Source organism: Felis catus, chromosome A1, assembly GCF_018350175.1.
Source record: "Felis catus isolate Fca126 chromosome A1, F.catus_Fca126_mat1.0, whole genome shotgun sequence".
Classification (NCBI taxonomy): Eukaryota; Metazoa; Chordata; class Mammalia; order Carnivora; family Felidae; genus Felis; species Felis catus.
In genome coordinates, this window is record NC_058368.1 from 224,233,892 (window position 1) to 224,255,854 (window position 21,963).

Below are 21,963 nucleotides of genomic sequence, written 5' to 3' on the forward strand. Positions count from 1 at the left end.
CACTCCCCCAAAAATAAATAACAAAAGAAGCAAAGGAATTTCTAGGACACTATTTTCCTTTCCAAGAGACTGCTCCATATATTACTTGGTTATATTTCCATCATCAAACTTATTGAAAGTGTTTTTAAGCCTATTGTGTTCATTTTCTCCCTTCTCATTTGCTACCCTCCAAATTAGCTTTGACTTCATTCTGCTGGAAAGATTCTCTCTAAGGCTTTTCCACCAAAACCATGTCATACATCATCACCATCAACAACAAACATGGGTTCCTATTTTCCTGGCCCTCTCATCAGCATTTAGCACTCATCAGCATTTACACCTTCTTGAAGCCTTTTCTCTCCTGGACTTTTGTAATTCAAACTGTTTGTTTGTTTGTTTGTTTGTTTGTTTGTTTCTATTACTTCTCCATACTTTTTCTCTTTCCCCATTGAAGTTCTTCAATACTTGTCCTAGACCCTACTATCTTGTCAAGTTATTTTCTCTCCCACAGAATTTCCTCTGTACTCAAACATTCAATTATCACATATTCAGATAAATCTCCAGTAGGATTCTTAAAATCAGAAACTCAGTGAACTTCAGATCCATATATTTCACCTCATTCTTATTTATAGAATACTTTATGCAATGCTTAATCGAATCTAAACTTACAGTCTTCTACAAATGTGGTCAATTTCTGATATTTTCTTTTTCAGTGAGTGATGTTGACATCTATCTTACTTTTGAAGCCAACAACCTAGAACTCATCCTTGACTCTTGTTTTCATTTTTCCCAAATATTTACCTTTAGTCAGTTACTCTCAAATGGGATTCCTAAAATCTCTCTTAAAATATTCACTTCTTTAGAGGAAACTTTAGTAAATATGACAATACAACAAATATAAATTCTCTCCCTGTTATAAATTCTCTTCCTGTATCTAGCTCTCAACACAATTATAGTTTGAAATTGGGAAAATTCTGTGTTGATGATTTCATGTGAGACTTGATGCTCCCTGTATCTCCCTTTGGTGTATGCCATTCCAAGAAAATTGCCTAAAAAAGTAGAATGATGTGAATATATGAATAAGGAACTTAGAGTAGCCACCTAACTTATAAATTAAAATATCACAATGAGTGATCATTAAGTACTTTAATATTGTCATAGGGACTATATACCTCCCAAATCCAGTAGAAATCCAATCAACTTGGTTAACAAATTTTCCATCTTTCTCTTGAGTCTTATAGTTGAAATTTAAGAAAATTATTCCACACTTGACCTAGGTCCTTTATAAAGCCCTCATGTTCTCAGTCATAGGCTCAATTCATATGTCTAATAAGAATTATAAATAGTGGAATGAAGTGACTTCACATATCCTTTAATCCATTTCAATTTAGAAATAATGCTAACCTATAATCTACTTAGTTATATAATCTACGTGAGCAAATTTTGAGGATTTATGTTACAATACACATGCATCTTTATTTTATGTTTTTCAGTCTGAAATGTATGAATTGAAAAAATATGTACAGATACAGTCACAGCAGTAAATTAGGGCAGAAATGCAATGGAAGGTCATATTTCTCAGTAAGTCATTGAGCAAAATACTTGAGTCATGCCGAGAACAAAATCTTTTGTTAAGGCTGATTAGGTTGCAGATTATAAAATGCCCTAATAGTGCCAATAAATTAGAGCCACCTTTCTCAGAAGAAAGTGACTAACAATATTTTGTTGTTGAGTTAAATAAAATAAATGTCTCAGAACTTGGCCAGAGGCTGAGATTTTAATTAGTTATTAAGGTGTTCAGGTTAATGTAAATCAGATTTGCCTTTTCTAGCTGAAGAATCCAGATTGACAATGGCATTAAATCTTGACTAAACACTAATCTGCCAACACTTGCAAAAGCCTGACCTGAAGTAAAAGAAAAAAAATTGTTAATAAAGATCATATTTTTATTAATTACCAAGATTTTTCTTTGTATAATGTTAATCAGAGATGCACCTGTTCAAAATAGATATGTAAATGTTGATCATTAAATGAAATACTTTTAAAACTGCTTGTCGGAGCTAAGTGATTACTCTTGCCTTTTCTTTTTTTTAAATTTCCCTACATAATGACCAAAAACAAGTTTCTTGATGTATTCCTCCTCACAAATTAAAATGTATAGCAATTCTTTGATTAAGGAAAACAATCTAATTTACCTTTCTAGCATTTCTAATTAAGGTGTTTAATTTTCGGTATACCTACCTACCTTCCTACCTTATAAATATATGCATGTAGAAGTTAAAATTTAAAAACATCTGCTGTTGAATGGATCTGAAAAGAAGATGTTTTCTTTTCCTTCTTTTGTTTTTCCTTAACACTTTCTTTCCTCTTACATTGTCAATCTATAAATACTAAGACATCCCATCTACTAACTCATCTATTCCCCTCATAATAGTGTCGTAGCAGTGGTGACATGTGACAGGGAAATGAAGGGACAGAGTCATTTCATAAGTTGCCCAAGGACACGAATTTATCATTGGGAATTATAGCTTTTTAAGTTGATTGCATAATGGGTCATTGTTCACAGAATCGGAAAACTGGGTCTAATCAGCTCTAATAATTTTTGTGGCAATCAAATAAGATAATACATATCAATACTTAAATCAGTGCCATTCATGTATTGACTGTTTAATATATGTAAGTGATCATATTGATCACTTGGCTCTACTATTTTGGTTGTTTAAATTACACTCCTATGGGGCGCCTGGGTGGCTCAGTCGGTTAAGCGTCCGACTTCAGCTCAGGTTACGATCTCATGATCTCGCGGTCCATGAGTTCGAGCCCTGCATCGGGCTCTGGGCTGATGGCTCAGAGCCTGGAGCCTGCTTCCGATTCTGTGTCTCCCTCTTTCTCTGCTCCTCCCCCGTTCATGCTCTGTCTCTCTGTCTCAAAAATTAAATAAATAAATAAATAAATAAATAAATAAATAAATAAATAACTAACACTCCAGGTCATAATGATTTTTTGTGTTCCTATATAAAGTTATTGGAAATACATTTACATTTTAGAATGGATTAGGTGTTCTTCACATTTGAATATGAATTTTAAACATTAGTATCAAAATAATTCCTGGCTATTTAAAGGAGTAGCTGCAAAAGTATTCATTTTTTCATAACTAAATTATGAAATATATGAGTACTAAAATGTCCTTGTCTTGCTTGCTGATGTTAAAAAATAAGAAGGGGGTGGGGCCCCAGGGTGGCTCAGCCAGTTAAGTGTCTGACTTCTGCTCAGGTCTTATCTCAGGGTTCATGAGTTCCAGCCCCACTTTGGACTCTGTGCTGACAGTTCAGAGCCTGGAGACTGCTTCAGATTCTAACTGTGCCTCTCTCTCTGCCCCGCCCCTGCTCATGCTCTGTCTCTCTCTCTCAGAAATAAATAAATATTTAAAAAAAAACATTTTTTAAATAAGAAGGAGAAAGTAAAATGTCAAAGCTTTGTATATTCCACTAAATATTCCCTTATCAGAACATATCCTGAGGGGAATTTTATGGAGGGTGAGGGGGGAAGATTAGGGGGAAAGTGACCACCTGAAGAGAAACTTGAGGGGGTTCAAACACTGGGAGAATAAGATTCCAAGTGAGTTTTCTGAATATGACAGAACTCATCAGAAGCCTTTCCTTATTTCAAAATATTATTTATCATAATAATTAATTTCTTTCTGATTGTAGAAGATTGTGTAGTGGTCTGAGGTTTGTACTGACTAGTCATCAATATTTGAAGGGAAGAAATGTTGAAATGAAGAAAATACATGTATATATAAAATCAAATACAAACTGTGATTTATAAAGACCATGCTATTGGTCTACAAGTAATGGTACATGTGTTTTCTTAGTGAGATGAGGAATTACAGAGCCTAAGAGCTACCTATTGTCATGTATGTTTGAAAAAGTTGACCATGGCTCCTGGATTGAACATGGAATTGGCAGAATCAGAGGAAGGAAAACTGATAAGCATGCTGTTGACAGGTTAGAAACAGTGGTGGTGACAAAAACTAGTCATATTGTGGGTATGTTTTGAAGATAGAGCTCATTGGGTTTCCTGTTGCGTTGAACACATGATGTGGGAGAAATAGGAGTTGAGGAAAATTCAAGACTTTGGGTCCATACCAATAGAATGACAGAGGTTCTTTGTACATGTTTTTATGCGACTGTTCTTATAAAAGAGGGAAGACTGCAATAAAAGTAGATTTTGAAGGGGTGGTTGGAGTATGAAAAGGCCAACAGTGCAAACTGAAGCATGTTAATTTGAGATTGTCTATTCTCCATTCTAGTAGAAATGCTGAATAGCTAGTCAAATATATGAACCTGGAAATTCAGAGAGTGGTCTGGACTGGTGCTATAGTTTTAGGGTCTTTAGCATTTACATTATACTGAAAGTCATGGGACAAGCTTTAGTAACCATGGGATAGATATATAGATATATCTATAGGTCTATAGATATAGTATATAGACCTATAGATATATACATTTATCTGTAATTCCTCTATATCTATCTATATATCTATATCTATATCTATATCTAGTCATGAGACTATATCTAAGACATGGGACAAGCTTCAGTAACCATGGGATAGGTATATAGATCTATCTATAGATCTATAGATATAGTATATAGATGTATAGATCTATAGATATAGTATATAGATATATCTATAGATAGCTAGATAGATCTCTCTATATATTTATCTGTAATTCCTCTATATCTATCTATCTATCTATCTATCTATCTATCTATCTATCTATATCTATATCTATATCTAGTCATGGGACTATATCTAAGTCATGGGACAAGCTTTAGTAACCATGGGACAGATATATAGATCTATATATTGATATCTATATCTATCTATATATATATTTATCTGTAAATCCTATATCTATATTTATCTATATATCCCATGGTTACTAAAGCTTGTCCCATGACTTAGATATAGTCCCATGACTATAGATAGATAGATAGATAGATAGATAGATAGATATAGATAGATAGAGGAATTACAGATAGATATATATAGATAGATAGATCCCACGGTTACTAAAGCTTATCCCAACACTTTCAGTATCATGTATATACATATATACATGTAGGTATGTGTATATATACATATATATGTTCCTACCAAAAATATTGTGTCCTATATAAACCCTTCGTTAACTTCTCCAGAAATGGATCCCTCAATCAATTTTCTTTGACTTGTGTTTGCATTTGCCCACCCCCACCAGAATGGTGTCTTCTCCAAAGTAAGTCCTAGATCTTATCTCACTCCTTTATTCCATTTTCTTTATGTGTTTCTGAGGCATATGTTAGTTATTCCATTTTTTTTTTTAAAGCAAAGTGATAGAATCATTACATAAATGTTTTAGGTTACATAAGAAAAGGATAATTACCAGAAAATGTATTTGAGGAAACTTCAAAATAAATGTTTCCAAAAAAAAAAAGTATGGTATTTTCATAACTGCCTTTGTATACAGAGTTGCATGCCAAGAAAAAGGGAAGTGGGACTTGGTAAATTGAAGTTGGAGCCATAGTTTTTAGTTAACTTTTTTTTTTTCCATAAACATACAGGTCTTGCTGATTATTCCTGTTGTGCAGAGCAGAAGGCAGATGTGAATCAATGAGAACAGAGACCATTCTTAAAATAGTTTTTGCATTACGTAACTGGGAACTGAACTTGAATCTTAGCCACAGAAGTCATAAAGCCTTTCATTTTCACCTTGCCAAAGTGATAGCGAGAGAGCTAATAGCCTTTAATAGGCTTTTGAAGAGCGGGGATGTTTCATTTATGCAGCGTTGAAGGCAAAAAGTTTAAGAAAACATGGTGTTTAGACTGTCATAGCCATATCTTTTTCTTCATTTGAAAAGCAGATGCAACTTGTCAAGTTGACATAACTGAAAGGTGTTTCCCTGGGGATGCCCTGATTTTCTATCTCCTGGGTCACATATTAGAAGATGAAAATGTTTTCTCTTTGAAATGCCTTTGTGGTTTAAATTCAAGTGACATCAACTGCAAATAGCCTGAAGCAAAGCTAGCTTTGATTGTTCCTTTGCCTTGAATGATCTAGTCACTTTGGAAAAGACAACTCACATCAAGGAGAAAATGTTTAAAAATGAAATACAAAAGGAAAAGTAATACTTTAAACACAGATTTAGTTGCTGGAATAATGATCAAACTACTAACTTCCCTGGAATCAGTATTTCATTATGACTTCTAAATTATGTTTTATATTGAAACCCATTATCGTGTAACTGGGACGCACGGGTGCAAGAGCACCTGCCTCCAGTGTCCCAAACATACCAGGTTCGGGCACTTGCCACTGACAAAATCCAAAGGCAGAGAGATGAGTCATGGTGAAATAAGACAGGAACTTATTTCAGCGAGGCCAAAACCAAGAAGACAATGGACCAGTTCTCAAAGACTGTCCCCCAAAAGCTGCTTTATATGAGGAAAATGAGGGCCAAAAGTTGGTGGGTATTGGCCAATGAGCAGTAAAGATCAGGTCAATCATTACCTTGAAGTCAGTCATGTGTGATCTTGCTGTCATCAGGCAGACCTATTGTTTGAGGGGGTATTTTCCATTCCCCTCTGGGGATGCTTTGCCCGCAGGGTCTCTTGCCCCAGTTAAGAGACTAGCTGGAAAGAATTTAATCAACTAAAAAGCACAGACTGAGGTCAAAATGGAGGCAGTTGGAGTCCTCTTTCAATTATTGTCCTTATCATTATTATTTGATGAAGTCTAAGGTTACAGAACATAAAGTCACTGTCTCTGGAATGCAACATTCTTACAGAGGGGGAAACTAACAACTGGCAGACTAATACTCCCCCCTGCCGTGTCCTTTATGAGTCATGGACTTCAGAAAACTTTTTCTTACTTCATGATGCTAGAGGTAGAATTTACATTTTGCCTGTTCTTGTTGAGAAGACAACTTTTGGGGCTTCTCATTAATGTTGATGTTTTATAGCATCTCCCTACACACTTTATGGTTGCATGTAGAACACAAATTGGATCAGCTCATTTGTATGTCTTTTATTAAGTATTTGCCTGGAGAAAGGGCTCCACTTGCCTTGCTCTGTGACAAACAGATGAATCCTTCACTTGATCTTAGATAAGCCATATTCACTTTCATAATCGGCCTCACTTGCTACTGTCCAGTCATCTAAGCTACGTATCAGGAATTCTAACTCCTCGTAAATACCAATTTTATATTACTTACACCTCTGTCATACTATAGAAATTAATATACCATTAAAATGACTTTAATTCAAATTAAATTTGTTTTGGGCTTAATGCTTATTAATGCAAATCAAAACAGGTATTATGCAATATCTTATTCAAAAACGTACACATATTATTTATATCACTTGGACAAGGAAATTGCAAACATTTGTGTACTACACTCTTAAATTCAAATGATAAGTTATTAAATGCTAAGGCTAAAATGGGTTCTGAGAGATTAATGGTTTGATTAAATCATTTGAATCTTACTGCCTAATGGAGGAGACAAATAAGAAATTGCAACATGCTGTGATATAAACTAAAAAAAAAAAAAAATTTAAAGAATACAATATTAGGAAAGCACAAAAGAAATACACATCAGCTGTGTAGAACAAAACGTGGGAACTTTCCTGAAGCTGTAGGAATGAGGGAAGGGAGAAGACACACTTTAACTGCTGAAAGATCAATCAGGCTTAGTCTGATAAAAGCCCTTTACTATCAAGTGGAGCCTATTCAAAGTTCAGAGATTAGAAACAATTTTCCAAGTTTGCTTAGGGAACAAGGAATTGAGTGTGAATGGACAAAAGTAGGAGGCGGTTGTTGGAGAAGTGGCTGGAGAGGTGGTAAAAAGTTGAATTATCAGTTACCCATATTGTTAGGCCAAAGAGTTTGGGTCTATTATGAAGTATTGGAAATGAATATGTTGTTAAAGCACAGTGGGACCTGTTTGGTAAGCAGTTGAGCATAAAGATCTGGGTCTCAAGAAAAAGATCTAGGCACATGATAGGTTTTCAGGGACCATCAGTATATGGATGAAATGGAGCCTATGATATATAAAAAGATAAAAGGACTGGAAGAACATTTGCAGTCCCTAAGAAGTGGGCAGAAAGAGCCAAAAGATTTAAGAGAACTATGAATGGGGATTGTTGGGGAATGGAAGGAAAGAAGGTTTTTCCAAAGTACTGTGACAAGTAGTCCTCACCACATCATCATGCTTCCTTATTAACCAAACCTGCCATATGTTCCAATATCAAAATAGCAGCAGATTCTGAAATGTCTCTCCCCATTCTAAGGGATAATCTGAATTTACTGGATTTCAACCAGTATTAGTTGATCCAGTTTGTGACAAATTATATGGCGGTAAGCCACTAAAACTGATGTGAATTCTGCTGGGTTCTAGTTACTACAAAATAACTGTCTTTATAAAAGTGAAGAGCCTCTATATGTCGCTGATTCCTGTCTTCCTATTTTATTTTATTTATGATTTTTTAAGGCTTCTCTTTTTTAAGTTCATTTATTTAGTTTCATAGAGAGTGTGTATGAGTAGGAGAGGAGCAGAGAGGGGGAGAGGGAGAATCCCAAGCAGGATCCTTGCTATTGGCGCAGAGACTGACACAAGGCTCCATCTCATGAACTGTGAGATCATGACCTGAGTGGAAATCAAGCGATAGACACTTAACTGACTGAGCCACCCAGGCAACTCCCCACCCTTCCCACCTCCTGGTCTTCCTATTTTGTTAAGAAGTGATGTGTGGAGCATTAGCAGTATTATTACAACCAATAGATGCACAAAGAAGTATGCTTAGTGTCCAGACTTTGACGAATACTAAAGTGAAGTCTGGAGGAGCCTTCTTCGATATTCATTTTTATATATGACAATTAAGTACCTTTGCTGTGTAAGCCATTGTCAACGTGTGTGTGTGTGTGTGTGTGTGCGCGCGCATGTGTGTATATAAGAGAGAGGGAGAGGAAGGAGAGAGACAGTGAGAGGGGAGGGGAGAGAGAGAAAAAGAAGCATGACTAGCGTGCATCCAAATAACTCTATGAGATATTGATAAAATTGTCAGAATACAAACATGGTAAAGGAGTAAAGTGATGGCTGAAATATAACCACAAAATCCAATTGCATAATGAATGCTGGGAAAATACAATTTAAAAGAAATTCTTCTCCCCACCTGGAAAACCTCTCCACCAAAATAGCAGACAAAGAAAGCAGTTTTATTACTGAATAAGCATTACACCAGAATGTGACTCATATCACAGACAATACTCTAAGAAATTGCAAAGAAATAAATGTCACCCTCTTATGTAAGCAAGTAGATATTACATACAAGTTTGCAAGATGCACAATAGTCTTCAATTAAGATTACTTAACAGTATAATTTGTCACACATAATTCATCCCAAACTCACCTGGTAATTGATCATCTACGTTAATTAATTGCTTTTATACAATGGAAAAATAAATAACCTCATCATGGCTACCCCTTTAAAAATTCAAGATGGTAGAAAGATCTACACTCTGGGATATTTATAAACTATCATTTGCCCTTCTTATTTATGAGCTTGAAATCACAGAGGAAAGAGAAGCAGGTTCCACTTTTAAAAAGATATTTAAAATTGCAGCCACTGTGCATCTTTTCTTCCTATTAGGATGATGTTTCTATTATCTTCACTATGTTACTACCTGACTTAAAGCTGACATTTAGTGTGGCTCTAAATTCACTGCCATGATAAGATGCTTTATCAAATAAATGTTGTTATACAGTTTTAAAATCTTTGGAAGTGAAAGATTTATCTTCAATATTAAGAGTATGCCAAAAATTTTTGAATGTAAATTAGTATTATAACCCAACTTCCTGGCTAAGATTGTTATGTAAAAGTCCTGGCCTTACTAATAAATTCCAGTTAACTCCGAGCCTAATTGGAGACCATTCATTAGCTTTCTTTTCCAGCTACTATATTCACTTCTTTTTTATTCAAGGGGTATTTTTATTCATGCTCTGCTCTGGAGAAAAGGTGATGTTTTTCTCCTCCAAAGATAAAGAAAGTAACTATATCATAATAAAAGGGTCTATCCCACAAGAACATCTAACAATTATAAATTCTTATTTCCCCAAATTAGAAGCACCCAAGTATGTAAATCAATTAATAAAAATATAAAGAAACTCATTAATAACAATACAATAATAGTAGGGGACTTTAACACCCCACTTAAAGCAATGAACAGATCATCTAAGCAGAAAATCAACAAGGAAACAATGACTTTGAAAGACACACTGGACCAGGTGAACTTAAGACGTATTCAGGACATTTCCTCCTGAAGCAACAGAATACATATTCTTGTATGTGCACGGAACATTCTCCAGAGTAGATCACATATTGGGTCACAAATCAGGCCTCAACAAGTACAAAGAATTGAGATCATACCAAGTATATTTCCAGATCACAATGCTATGAAACTTGAAGTCAACCACAAGAAAAAAATTGGAAAGTCCTCAAATACGTGGAGGTTAAAGAACATCCTACTAAAGAACGAATGTGTTAACCAGGACATTAAAGAATAAATTTTAAAAAAATACATGAAAGCAAATAAAAATGAAAACACAATAGTACAAAACCTCTGGGATGCAGCAAAGGCACTTCTAAGCATAAAATATATGGCAATACTGACCTATCTCAGGAAGCAAGAAAAGTCTTAATACACGCCCTAACCTTACAAAGGAGCTAGAAAAGAAATAACAGATAAAGCCTAAAGCCAGCAGAAGAAGACAAATAATAAAAATTAGAGCATAAATAAATGATATAGAAAGTTTAAAAAAAATCCAGTAGAACAGATCAACAAAACTAAGAGCTGATTCTTTGAAAGAATTGATAAAGTTGATAAACCCCTAGCCATACTTATCAAAAAGAAAAGAGGGAGGACCCAAATAAATAAAATCACTAATAAAAGAGGAGAGATCACAAGCAACATCACAGAAATGCAAATAATTACAAGAGAAAATTATGAAAAATTATGTGCAAACAAACTGGGCAATCTGGAAGAAATGGATAAATTCCTAGAAACATAGAAACTACCAAAACTGAAACAGGGGGAAATAGAAAATTTGAACAAATCCATAAGCAGCAAAGAAATTAAATCAGTAATCAAAAGTCTCCCAGCAAACAGAAGGGCCAGATGACTTCTCAGGGGAACTCTATTAGACATTTAAAGAAGCATTAATACCTATTCTCTTCAAACTATTCCAAAAAATAGAAATGGAAAGAAAGCTTCCAAACTCATTCTACAAGGTCAGTGTTACCTTGATTCCAAAACCAAAGATCCCACTAAAAAGGAGAATTACAGGTCAGTATTTCTGAAGAACATGGGTGCAAAAATTCTCAACAATATACTAGCAAATCAAATCCAATAGTACATTAAAAGAATTATTCACCACAATCAAGTGGGCTTCACGGGTGGTTCAATATTTGCAAATCAATCAACATGATACATCATATTCATAAAAGAAAGGATGAGAACCATATGTTCCTCTTAATAGATGAAAAAAAAAAGCATTTGACAAAATACGGCATCCATTCTTGATAAAAACCCTCAACGAAGTAGGGATAGAAGGAACACACCTCAACACCATAAGGCCATGTAAGAAAGACCCAGAGATAGTATCATCCTCAATGGGGAAAAATTGAGAGCTTTTCCTCTACACTGAGGAACAAGACAGGGATGTCCACTCTCCCCATTGTTATTTAACATAGCCAGACAACAAAAAGAAACAAAAGGCATACAAATCCACAAAAACCAAGTCAAACTTTCACTATTTGCAAAGGACAAAATACTCTACATAAAGAACCTGAAATACTCCACCAAAAATTTACTAGAACTGACACACAAATTCAGCATAGTTGCAGGATATAAACTCAATGTACAGAAATCTGTTGCATTTCTATACACCAATAATGATACCTAGGAATGAATCTAACCAAAGAGGTAAAAGATCTATACTCTGAAAACAATAGAACACTTATGAGAGGTAATGAAGATGACACAAAGAAATGGTAAAACATTCCATGATCATGGATTAGAAAAACAAATATTGTTAAAATGTCTATACTACCCAAAGTAATCTACACATTTAATGTAACCCCTATCGAAATACCTCCAGCATTTTTCACAAAGCTAGAACAATTGTACAATTAATATGGAACCACAAAGACCCTGAATAGCCAAAGCAGTCTTGAGAAAGAAAAGCAAAGTTGGATGAAGCATAATTCTGGACCTCATGCTATATTATAAAGTTATAATCACCAAGACAGTATTGTACTGGCACAAAAACAGACACATAGATCAGTGGAACAGAATAGAAAACCCAGAAATGGACCCACAACTATATGATCAACTAATCTTAAACAAAGCAAGAAAGAATATCCGATGGAAAAAAGACAGTCTCTTCAACAAATGGTGTTGGGAAAACTGAATGGCAACATGCAGAAGAATGAAACTGGACCACTTTCTCACTCCATACACAGAAATAAAATCAAAACGAAATAAAGATCTAAATTTGACACAGGAAACCAACAAAATACTAAAGAAGATCACAAGCAACAACCTCTTTACTTGATCTGTCTCTGGAGGCAAGGGAAACAAAAGCACAAATGAAATATTGGACTACTTGAAAATAAAAAGCTTCTGCATGGTGAAGGAAACAATCAACTAAACTAAAAGACAGCCTACGGAATGGGAGAAGATATCTGCAAATGACATATCTGATAAAGAGTTAGTATCCAAAATCTATAAAGAAGTTATCAAACTCAACTCCCAAAAAATAAATAATCCAGTTAAGAAATGGGCAGAAGACATGAACAGACATCTTTCCAAAGAAGACATACACATGGCCAACAGACACATGAAAAGATGCTCAACATGATTCCTCATCAGGGAAATGCAAATCAAAACCACAATGAGATACCACCTCACACCTGTCGGAATGGCTAAAATTAACAAAACAAGAAACAACAGACGTGGGCAAGGATGCAGAGAGAGGGGATCTTTCTTCCACTGTTGGTGGGAATGCAAACTTGTGCAGCCATTCCAGAAAACAGTTTGGAGGTTCCTCAAAAAGTTAAAATTAGAACTACCTTATGATTCAACAATTTTACTACTAGGTATTTATCTAAAGGATACAAACATATTGATTTGAAGGGGCACATGCACCCTGATGTTTATAGCACTATTATCAACTTTAGTCAACGTATGGAAAGAGTCCAAATAGCCATCAACTGATGAATGGATAAAGATGCGGTGTGTGTATATACATACATATATATATATATATATATATATATATATATATATATATATATAAAGCAAAATTAATCATTCAGAGAAAGGCAATACCATGTTATTTCACTCATATATGGAATTTAGAAACAAAACAGATAAACATAGGGGAAGGAAAAAAAGAAGAGATGGAAACAAACCATAAGAGGCCCAACTATGGAAGAAGGTCAGTGGGGGATGGTCTAAATGGGTGTTGGGTGTTAAGGAGGGCACTTGTGGTGATGAGCAGTGGGTGTTATGTGCAAGTAATGAATCACTAAATTCTACACCTGATACCAATATACCATATGGTTTAACTAACTAGAATTTAAATAAAAACCTGAATTTTTTTTTTAAAAGTGAAGGACAGCTGTAGTAGACCTATACTCATGAGTGGCCTTAAAGACAGTGGTGAGAGACAATCTACTCTATTAGCAGAACTGGGAGCAGTCACTTTGTGTATAAAGATATGGCCTGATATTAACATATATACAGATTCATAGGTAGTGGAGAACAACCTGGCCAGTTGGTGCAGAACATGTGAGGCAGAGGGGAGGAGCCAAGATGGCAGAACAGCATGGAAGCTTTTTGTGTGTCTTGCGTCCATGAAATACACCCAGACCAACACTAAACCATCCTACACACCTAGAAAACCGATTGGGGGATTAACACAACAATCCACACAACCTGAACCACAGAATTCAGCAGGCACACAACACGAAGAGCTGAACTTGGGGAGCAAGAAGCCCCAAAAGGTAGGCAACCCCTTTTGTGGGCAGAGAGGACGGAGACTGGGGGGGGGGGGAGCGTACGGGAAAACCACCTCTCCCCAAAAGCAGCTGGAGAGAAAGTGGAAAACTGGAAACAGCCGCAGGGACTAAACTAAAAAGGGAGAAAGGAGAGGGTTAAAATTCCATTAAGACTGTAAACAAAGGGAGTGCAAAGGCTGCAACTCCACAACTCCATACCTGGCGGTGCTCTGGTGGGAAAGGCGAATCCCCAGGAGTAGAGAGGGGTCCGGGAGGGTCTCGGGCCACACGGGGAAAAGCGGTTCCCCTGCTGGAAGGACATTTGGTAGAGACTGTTGAAGCCACCAGGTCCCGGCAGACCCCGGAAGGCGGCCACATTCTCTGGTGCTGGGGGAAGGTTGCCGAGGGTGAAGCCTGGTGCCAGATGTGTGTTGCGATTTTCCGTGGTCCCTGAAACGCTGAGGCTACACTGTCTCGTGAATTTTTGGAGGGCGGGCTGGCACCTGGCCACAGTCTCGGGGCACCGGCAACAGCAGGGTCCGGCAGGCGTTCCTGGGTGCAGCTGACATGCGGCCACTGCTCATTTGGCCATTGCTCAGTGAGTCCCTCCTGCGGAGGCGCGGAGCGGGTCAAAGCCTCAGTCCTTCCGAAGTAAGGGGCAGGGGAAAACAGCCACGTCTGGGACAAAACTTGGGAGAGAGGTACTGCCTGGGGCCTGGTCACAGAGAATGGAAAAGCAGGGAGTGGACGAGAGCTGAAAACGGAGGACCGGTGCGCGATTGCTGATCCCAAAGAACAGACTGTGTGGCTGGGTGGAGCCATTTTTCACCATTCCCGCGCATGTGCACCGATGAGCACCGCAAGAATCCACCCCAGTAGGCTAGCAGCGCCATCTAGTGGAGAGTGGAGCTGTTACACCGAGCCCTGCCCAACTGGGCCAACTTCTCTCTTCAAGAACACAAACTTCACCCCAGGCTTAATTGCTTAATTATGGACTATAAAGAGCTACATGGACTGACCTCTAGGGGAAAACGAAGCAATTTCAGTCCTACTTCAGTCAGCAGGTTCATCTGTTCAATTTTTTTCTCTTTTTCCTTTTTTTCTTTTATAATTCTTTTTCTTGAATACAGGAAGAGAAAAAACTCATTTTTATTTTTGATTTTTATTAAAAATATCTGTCTTTAATTTTTATTACTATATTTTTTACTTTTGTGTATTTTTTTTTCAATTTCTACTTTACTTCCATCATTTTATTTTAGTCTACTTCAGTGTACTCACCTTTTAAATTTTCAAACAATTCCCTGTTTTTTCTTTCTTTTTCTTTTTTTCTCTTTTTAATTTCTTTTCTTTGAATGCAGAAAGAGAAAAAAACTCATTTTTACTTTCAATTTCTTTTAAAATATTTTTATTTAATTTTTATTACTATATTTTTTGCTTTTATGTAAATCTTTTCAAAATCTTACTCCCGTCATTTTATTTTCATCTACTACAGTAGACTTTTTCAAATTTTCAAACGTTTTCTTTTTTTGCCTTTTCTTTTTTCTTTTTTATCTTTTTTTCTCGTTTTCATTTATTTTCTTTTTTCTTAAATACAGAAAATGAAAAAAATTCATATTTCTTTTTAATTTTTATTAAAAATATGTTTCTATTATTTTTTCTACTATATTCTCTCCTTTTGTGTATTTTAGTCTATTTTAGTGTATTCATTTTTTCAAAATCTCAAATGATTTCCTTTTTGTCGTTTGTTTGTTTCTCTAATATGCCAAACCACTTTCTACACCCAGACCAAAACACACCTAGGATCTAGCATCATCTATTCGATTTGTGTGTGTGTATGTGTTTAATTTTTATTTTAATTTTTTTAAAATCTACCTCATTAATTCCTTTTCTCCCTTCAAAATGACAAAACGAAGGAATCCACCCCAAAATAAAGAGCACAAAGAAACGACAGCCAGGGATTTAACCAACACAGATACAAGCAAGATGTCTCAACCAGAATTTAGAATCAGGATAATAAGAATACTAGCTGGAGTCAAAAATAGATTAGAATCCCTTTCTACATACATAAAATAAGTAATAAGTAGCCAGAATGAAATTAAAAATGATATAACTGAGTTGCAATCATGGACGGATGCAGCGGCGGCAAAGATGGATGAGGCAGAACGGAGAATCAGCGATATAGAGGACAAACTTAACAAAGCAAAAAAAAGAGGGAGACGAAGGCAAAGGAGCACAATTTAAGAATTAGAGAAATCAGTGACTCATTAAAAAGGAACAATATCAGAATCATAGGGGTCCCAGAGGAGGAAGAGAGAGAAATAGGGGTAGAAGGGTTATGTGAGCAAATCATAGCAGAAAACTTTCCTAACCTGGGGAAAGACACAGACATCAAAATCCAGGAAGCACAGAGGACTCCCATTAGATTCAACAAAAAATGACCATCAAGAAGGCATATCATAGTCAATTCACAAAATACTCAGGCAAGGAGAGAATCATGAAAATAGCAAAGGAAAAAAAGTCCCTAACCCACAAGGGAAGACAGATCAGGTTTGCCACAGACCTATCCACAGAAACTTGGCAGGCCAGAAAAGAGTGGTGGGATATATTCAATGTGCTGAATCAGAGAAACATACAGCCAAGAATTCTTTATCAAGCAAGGCTGTCATTCAAAATAGAAGGAGAGATAAAAAGTTTCCCACACAAACAAAAATTAAAGGAGTTTGTGACCACTAAACCAGCCTAGCAAGAAATTTTAAGGGGGACTCTCTGAAGGGAGAAAAAAAAAAAAATATATATATATATATACACACACACACACACACATGTATACAATAATACCAAAAGCAACAAAAGATTAGAAAGGACCAGAGAACACCACGGGAACTCCAACTCTACAAGCATCATAATAGCAATAAATTCATAGCTTTCAGTACTCACTCTAAATGTCAATGGACTCAATGCTCCAATCAAAAGACATAGGATGGATAAGAAAACAGAATGGATAAGAAAACAAGACACATCTATATGCTGTTTACAAGACACCCACTTTAGACCTAAAGACACCTACAGATTGAAAATAAGAGGATGCAGAACCATCTATCATGCAAATGGTCAACAAAAGAAAGCTGGAGTAGCCATACATATATCAGACAATCTAGACTTAAAAATAAAGACTGTATCAAGAGATTCAGAAGGGCATTATATCATAATCAAGGGGTCTATAGACCAAGAACACCTAACAATTGTAAACATGTATGCATCAAATGTGAGAGCACCCAAATATAGAAATCAATTAATCACAGACATAAACCTATTGATAGTAATACCATAATAGTAGGAGATTTCAACACCCCACTCACAGCAATGGACAGACCATCTAATAAAAAAATCAACAAGGAAACAATGGCTTTGAATTACACATTGGACCAGATAGACTTAACAGATATATTCAGAACATTTCATCCTAAAGCAGGAGAATATACATTCTTCTCCAGTGCACATGGAACGTTCTCCAGAATAGACCATATACTGGGACACAAATCAGCCCTAAGTACGTACAAAAAGATCAAGATCATACCATGCATATTTTCAGACCACAGTGCTATGAAATTCGAAATCAACCATAAGAAAAAAATTGGAAAGGTAACAAATACTTGGAGACTGAATAACATCCTACTAAAGAATGAATGGGCTAACCAACCAGCTAAAGAAGAAATTAAAAAGTATATGTAAGTCAATGAAAATGATAGCACCATAACCCAAAACCTCTGGGATGCAGCAAAGGCGGTCATAAGAGGAAAGTACATAGCAATCCAGGCCTTCCTAAAGAAGGAAGAAAGATCTTAGATACACAACCTAACCTTACGCCTTAAGGAGCTGGAAAAAGCACAGCAAATAAAAACCCAAACCAGCAGAATACAGGAAATGAGAAAGATTAGAGCAGAAATTAATGCTATTGGAACCAAAAAAATAATGGAACAAATCAATTAAATCAGAATCTGGTTCTTCGAAAGAATTAACAAAATTGATAAACCACTAGCCAGTTTGATCAAGAAGATAAAGGAAAGGGCCCAAGTAAGTAAAATCAAGAATGCAAGAAGAGAAATCACAACCAACACAACAGAAATAAAAACAATAATAAGAGAATATTATGAGCAATTATATGCCAATAAAATGGGCAATCTGGAAGAAATGGACAAATTCCTAGAAACATATACACTACCAAAACTGAAACAGGAAGAAATAGAAAATTTGAACAGACCCATAACCAGTAAGGAAATCGAATTAGTAATCAAAAATCTGCCAAAAAACAAGAGTCCAGGGCCCGATGGCTTTCCAGGGGGAACTACCAAACATTTAAGGAAGAGTTAACACCTATTCTCTTGAAGCTGTTCCAAAAAATAGAAATGGAAGGAAAATTCCAAACTCTTTCTATGAAGCCAGCATTACCCTGATTCCAAAACCAGACAGAGACCCCACTAAAAAGGAGAACTATAGACCAATTTCCCTGATGAACATGGATGCAAAAATCCTCAACAAGATATTAGCCAACCGGATCCAACAATACATTAAAAAAATATTCATCATGACCAAGTGGGATTTATACCTGGGATGCTGGGCTGGTTCAATATCCACAAAACAATTAGCGTGATTCATCATATCAATAAAAGAAAGGACAGGGGCGCCTGGGTGGCGCAGTCAGTTAAGCGTCCGACTTCAGCCAGGTCACGATCTCGCGGTCCATGGGTTCGAGCCCCGCGTCAGGCTCTGGGCTGATGGCTCAGAGCCTGGAGCCTGTTTCCGATTCTGTGTCTCCCTCTCTCTCTGCCCCTCCCCCGTTCATGCTCTGTCTCTCTGTGTCCCACAAATAATTAAACGTTGAAAAAAAATTTTTTTAATAAATAAATAAATAAAAGAAAGGACAAGAACCATATGATCCTCTCAATAGATGCAGAGAAAGCATTTGACAAAATACAGCATCCTTTCTTGATAAAAACCCTCAAGAAAATAGGGATAGAAGTATCATACCTCGAGATGATAAAAGCCATATATGAGCGACCCAAGGTTAATATCATCTTCAGTGGGGAATAACCTGAGAACTTTCCCCCTAAGGTCAGGAACTAGACAGGGGTTTCCACTCTCACCACTGTTATTCAACATAGTTTTGGAAGTCTTAGCCTCTGCAATCAGACAACACAAAGAAATAAAAGGCATCCAAATCAGCCAGGAGGAGGTCAAACTTTCACTCTTCACAGATGACATGATACTCTATATGGAAAACCAAAAAGATTCCACCAAAAAACTGCTAGAACTAATTCATGAATTCAGCAAAGTGGCAGGATATAAAAATCAATGCACAGAAATCGGTTGCATTCCTATACACCAACAATGAAGTGACAGAAAGAGAAATCAAGGAATCAATCCCATTTACAGTTGCACCAAAAACCATAAAATACCTAGGAATAAATCTAACTAAAGAGGTGAAAAATCTATACACTGAACACTATAGAAAGTTTATGAAAGAAATTGAAGAAGACACAAAGAAATGGAAAAAGATTCCAAGCTCCTGGATAGAAAGAACAAATATTGTTAAAATGTCGATATTACCCAAAGCAATCAACATATTCAACGCAATCCCTATCAAAATAACACCAGCATTCTTCACAGAGCTAGAACAAATAATCCTAACATTTGTATGGAACCAGAAAAGACCCTGAATAGCCAAAGCAATCTTGAAAAAGAAAAACAAAGCATGAAGCATCCCAATCCCAGACTTCAAGCTATACTACAAAGTTGTAATCATCAAGACGGTATGGTACTGGCACAAGAACAGACACTCAGATCAACGGAATAGAATAGAGAACCCAGAAATGGACCCACAAACATATGGGCAACTAATCTTTCACAAAGCAGGAAAGAATATCCAATGGAACAAAGACAGTCTCCTCAGCAAGTGGTGCTGGGAAAACTGGACAGCGACATGCAGAAGAATGAACCTGGACCACTTTCTTACACCATACACAAAAATAAACTCAAAGTCGATGAAAGACCTCAATGTAAGACAGGAAGCCATCAAAATCCTCGAGGAGAAAGCAGGCAGAAACCTCTTTAATCTTGCCCGAAGCAATTTCCAACTCAGCACTTCTCCGGAGGCAAGGAAAACAAAAGCATAAATGAACTACTGGGACTTCATGAAAATAAAAAGCTTCTGCACAGCAAAGGAAACAATCAGTAAAACTAAAAGGCAACTGACAGAATGGGAGAAGATATTTGCAAATGACATATCAGATAAAGGGTTAGTATCCAAAATCTACAAAGAACTTATCAAACTCAACACCCAAAAAACAAATAATCCAGTGCAAAAGACATGAGTAGACACTTCTCCAAAGAAGACATCCAGATGGCCAACAAACACATGAAAAGATGCTCAACATCACTCGTCATCAGGGAAATACAAATCAAAACCACAATGAGATACCACCTTACACCTGTCAGAATGGCTAACATTAACAACTCAGACAACAACAGATGTTGGCGAGGATGCGGACAAAGAGAATCTCTTTTGACTTGTTGGTGGGCATGCAAGCTGGTGCAGCCACTCTGGAAAACAGTATGGAGGTTGCTCAAAAAACTAAAATTAGAACTACCCTACAACCCAGCAATTGCACTACTAGGCATTTATCCAAGTGATACAGGTGTGCTGTTTCGAAGGGACACATGCACTCCCATGTTTATAGCAGCACTATCAACAATAGTCAAATTATGGAAAGAGCCCATATGTCCATCGATGGATGAATGGATAAAGAAATTGTATATATATATACAATGGAGTATTACTCGACAATCAAAAAGAATGAAATCTTGCTATTTGCAACTACATGGATGGAACTGGAGGGTATTATGCTAAGTGAAATTAGTCAATCAGAGAAAGACAAAAATCATATGACTCCACTCATATGAGGACTTTAAGAGACAAAACAGATGAACATAAAGGAAGGGAAACAAAAAGAATATAAAAACAGGGAGGGGGACAAAACAAAAGAGACTCATAAATATGGAGAACAAACTGAGTGTTGCTGGAGGGGTTGTGGGAGGGGGGATGGGCTAAATGGGTAAGGGGCATTAAGGAATCTACTCCTGAAATCATTGCTTCACTATATACTAACTAATTTGGATGTAAATTTTAAAGAATAAAAAATAAATTTAAATTATAAAAAAAATAACATGTGAGGCATAAAACTGAAAGATAGGGAACAAAGGTAATATGAGTTAGAGGCATATGGATAAATATGAGGGAGTGGGGAAAAAAAAGTCTGAAGATCTCTGCATCACATGTTAACATCCCCAGAGAGAACCACAAGGCAGAGATTCCAAAAATAAATAAATCAAGTGAATAAATTGTCCTGTCCAGTTATATCAGCCAGCCCAGTGCTGGCACATTGGACTGATGAACGTGGTTGCAAATATGAAGGCTAGATAAGGGCTCCAAAACTCTGATGCTCAGTTATGAAGGATGATGGAAGTTCTACCATTTTTAGTGGTTCATTCTGCCAATGATCAAGTCAGAAACAGTCCACAAGATGCAGACATTTCTCTACTAGATAAACTGCCCATTTGATGCTGAGTTAACTAAATTGGGTTACTTCCAGTGTAGAAGGGCCAGCAGTTTATTTATAATGTTCGACATACATCCTTGGTATGATGTTACCATTCTTACCTGCAGGTAATAAAATTTAAAGATAATTTTCACCAGAACAATGAGGTTTCATGGAAGCCACGAGAGGCTAGCTAATATTTACATGGTTGTGTTTAACTCTCTCATTTTGTATTTGCTTTCTACTTATCCCTCCCTTTGAGTTCTATTCTTCTGTAGAAGATAAATTCCT

At 36.3% G+C, this 21,963-nt stretch overlaps 1 long non-coding RNA gene across 1 annotated transcript in view; it reads right to left on the minus strand.

Moving 5' to 3' along the window:
* The window catches only part of LOC123380439, a 57,881-nt gene extending 43,403 nt beyond the window's left edge, over positions 1-14,478 (minus strand). The window contains exon 1 of the long non-coding RNA XR_006586191.1: positions 14,297-14,478. This is a non-coding gene — a long non-coding RNA (uncharacterized LOC123380439). The remainder of the gene's footprint in view (positions 1-14,296) is intronic.
* Between the last annotated feature and the right edge of the window lie 7,485 nt (positions 14,479-21,963).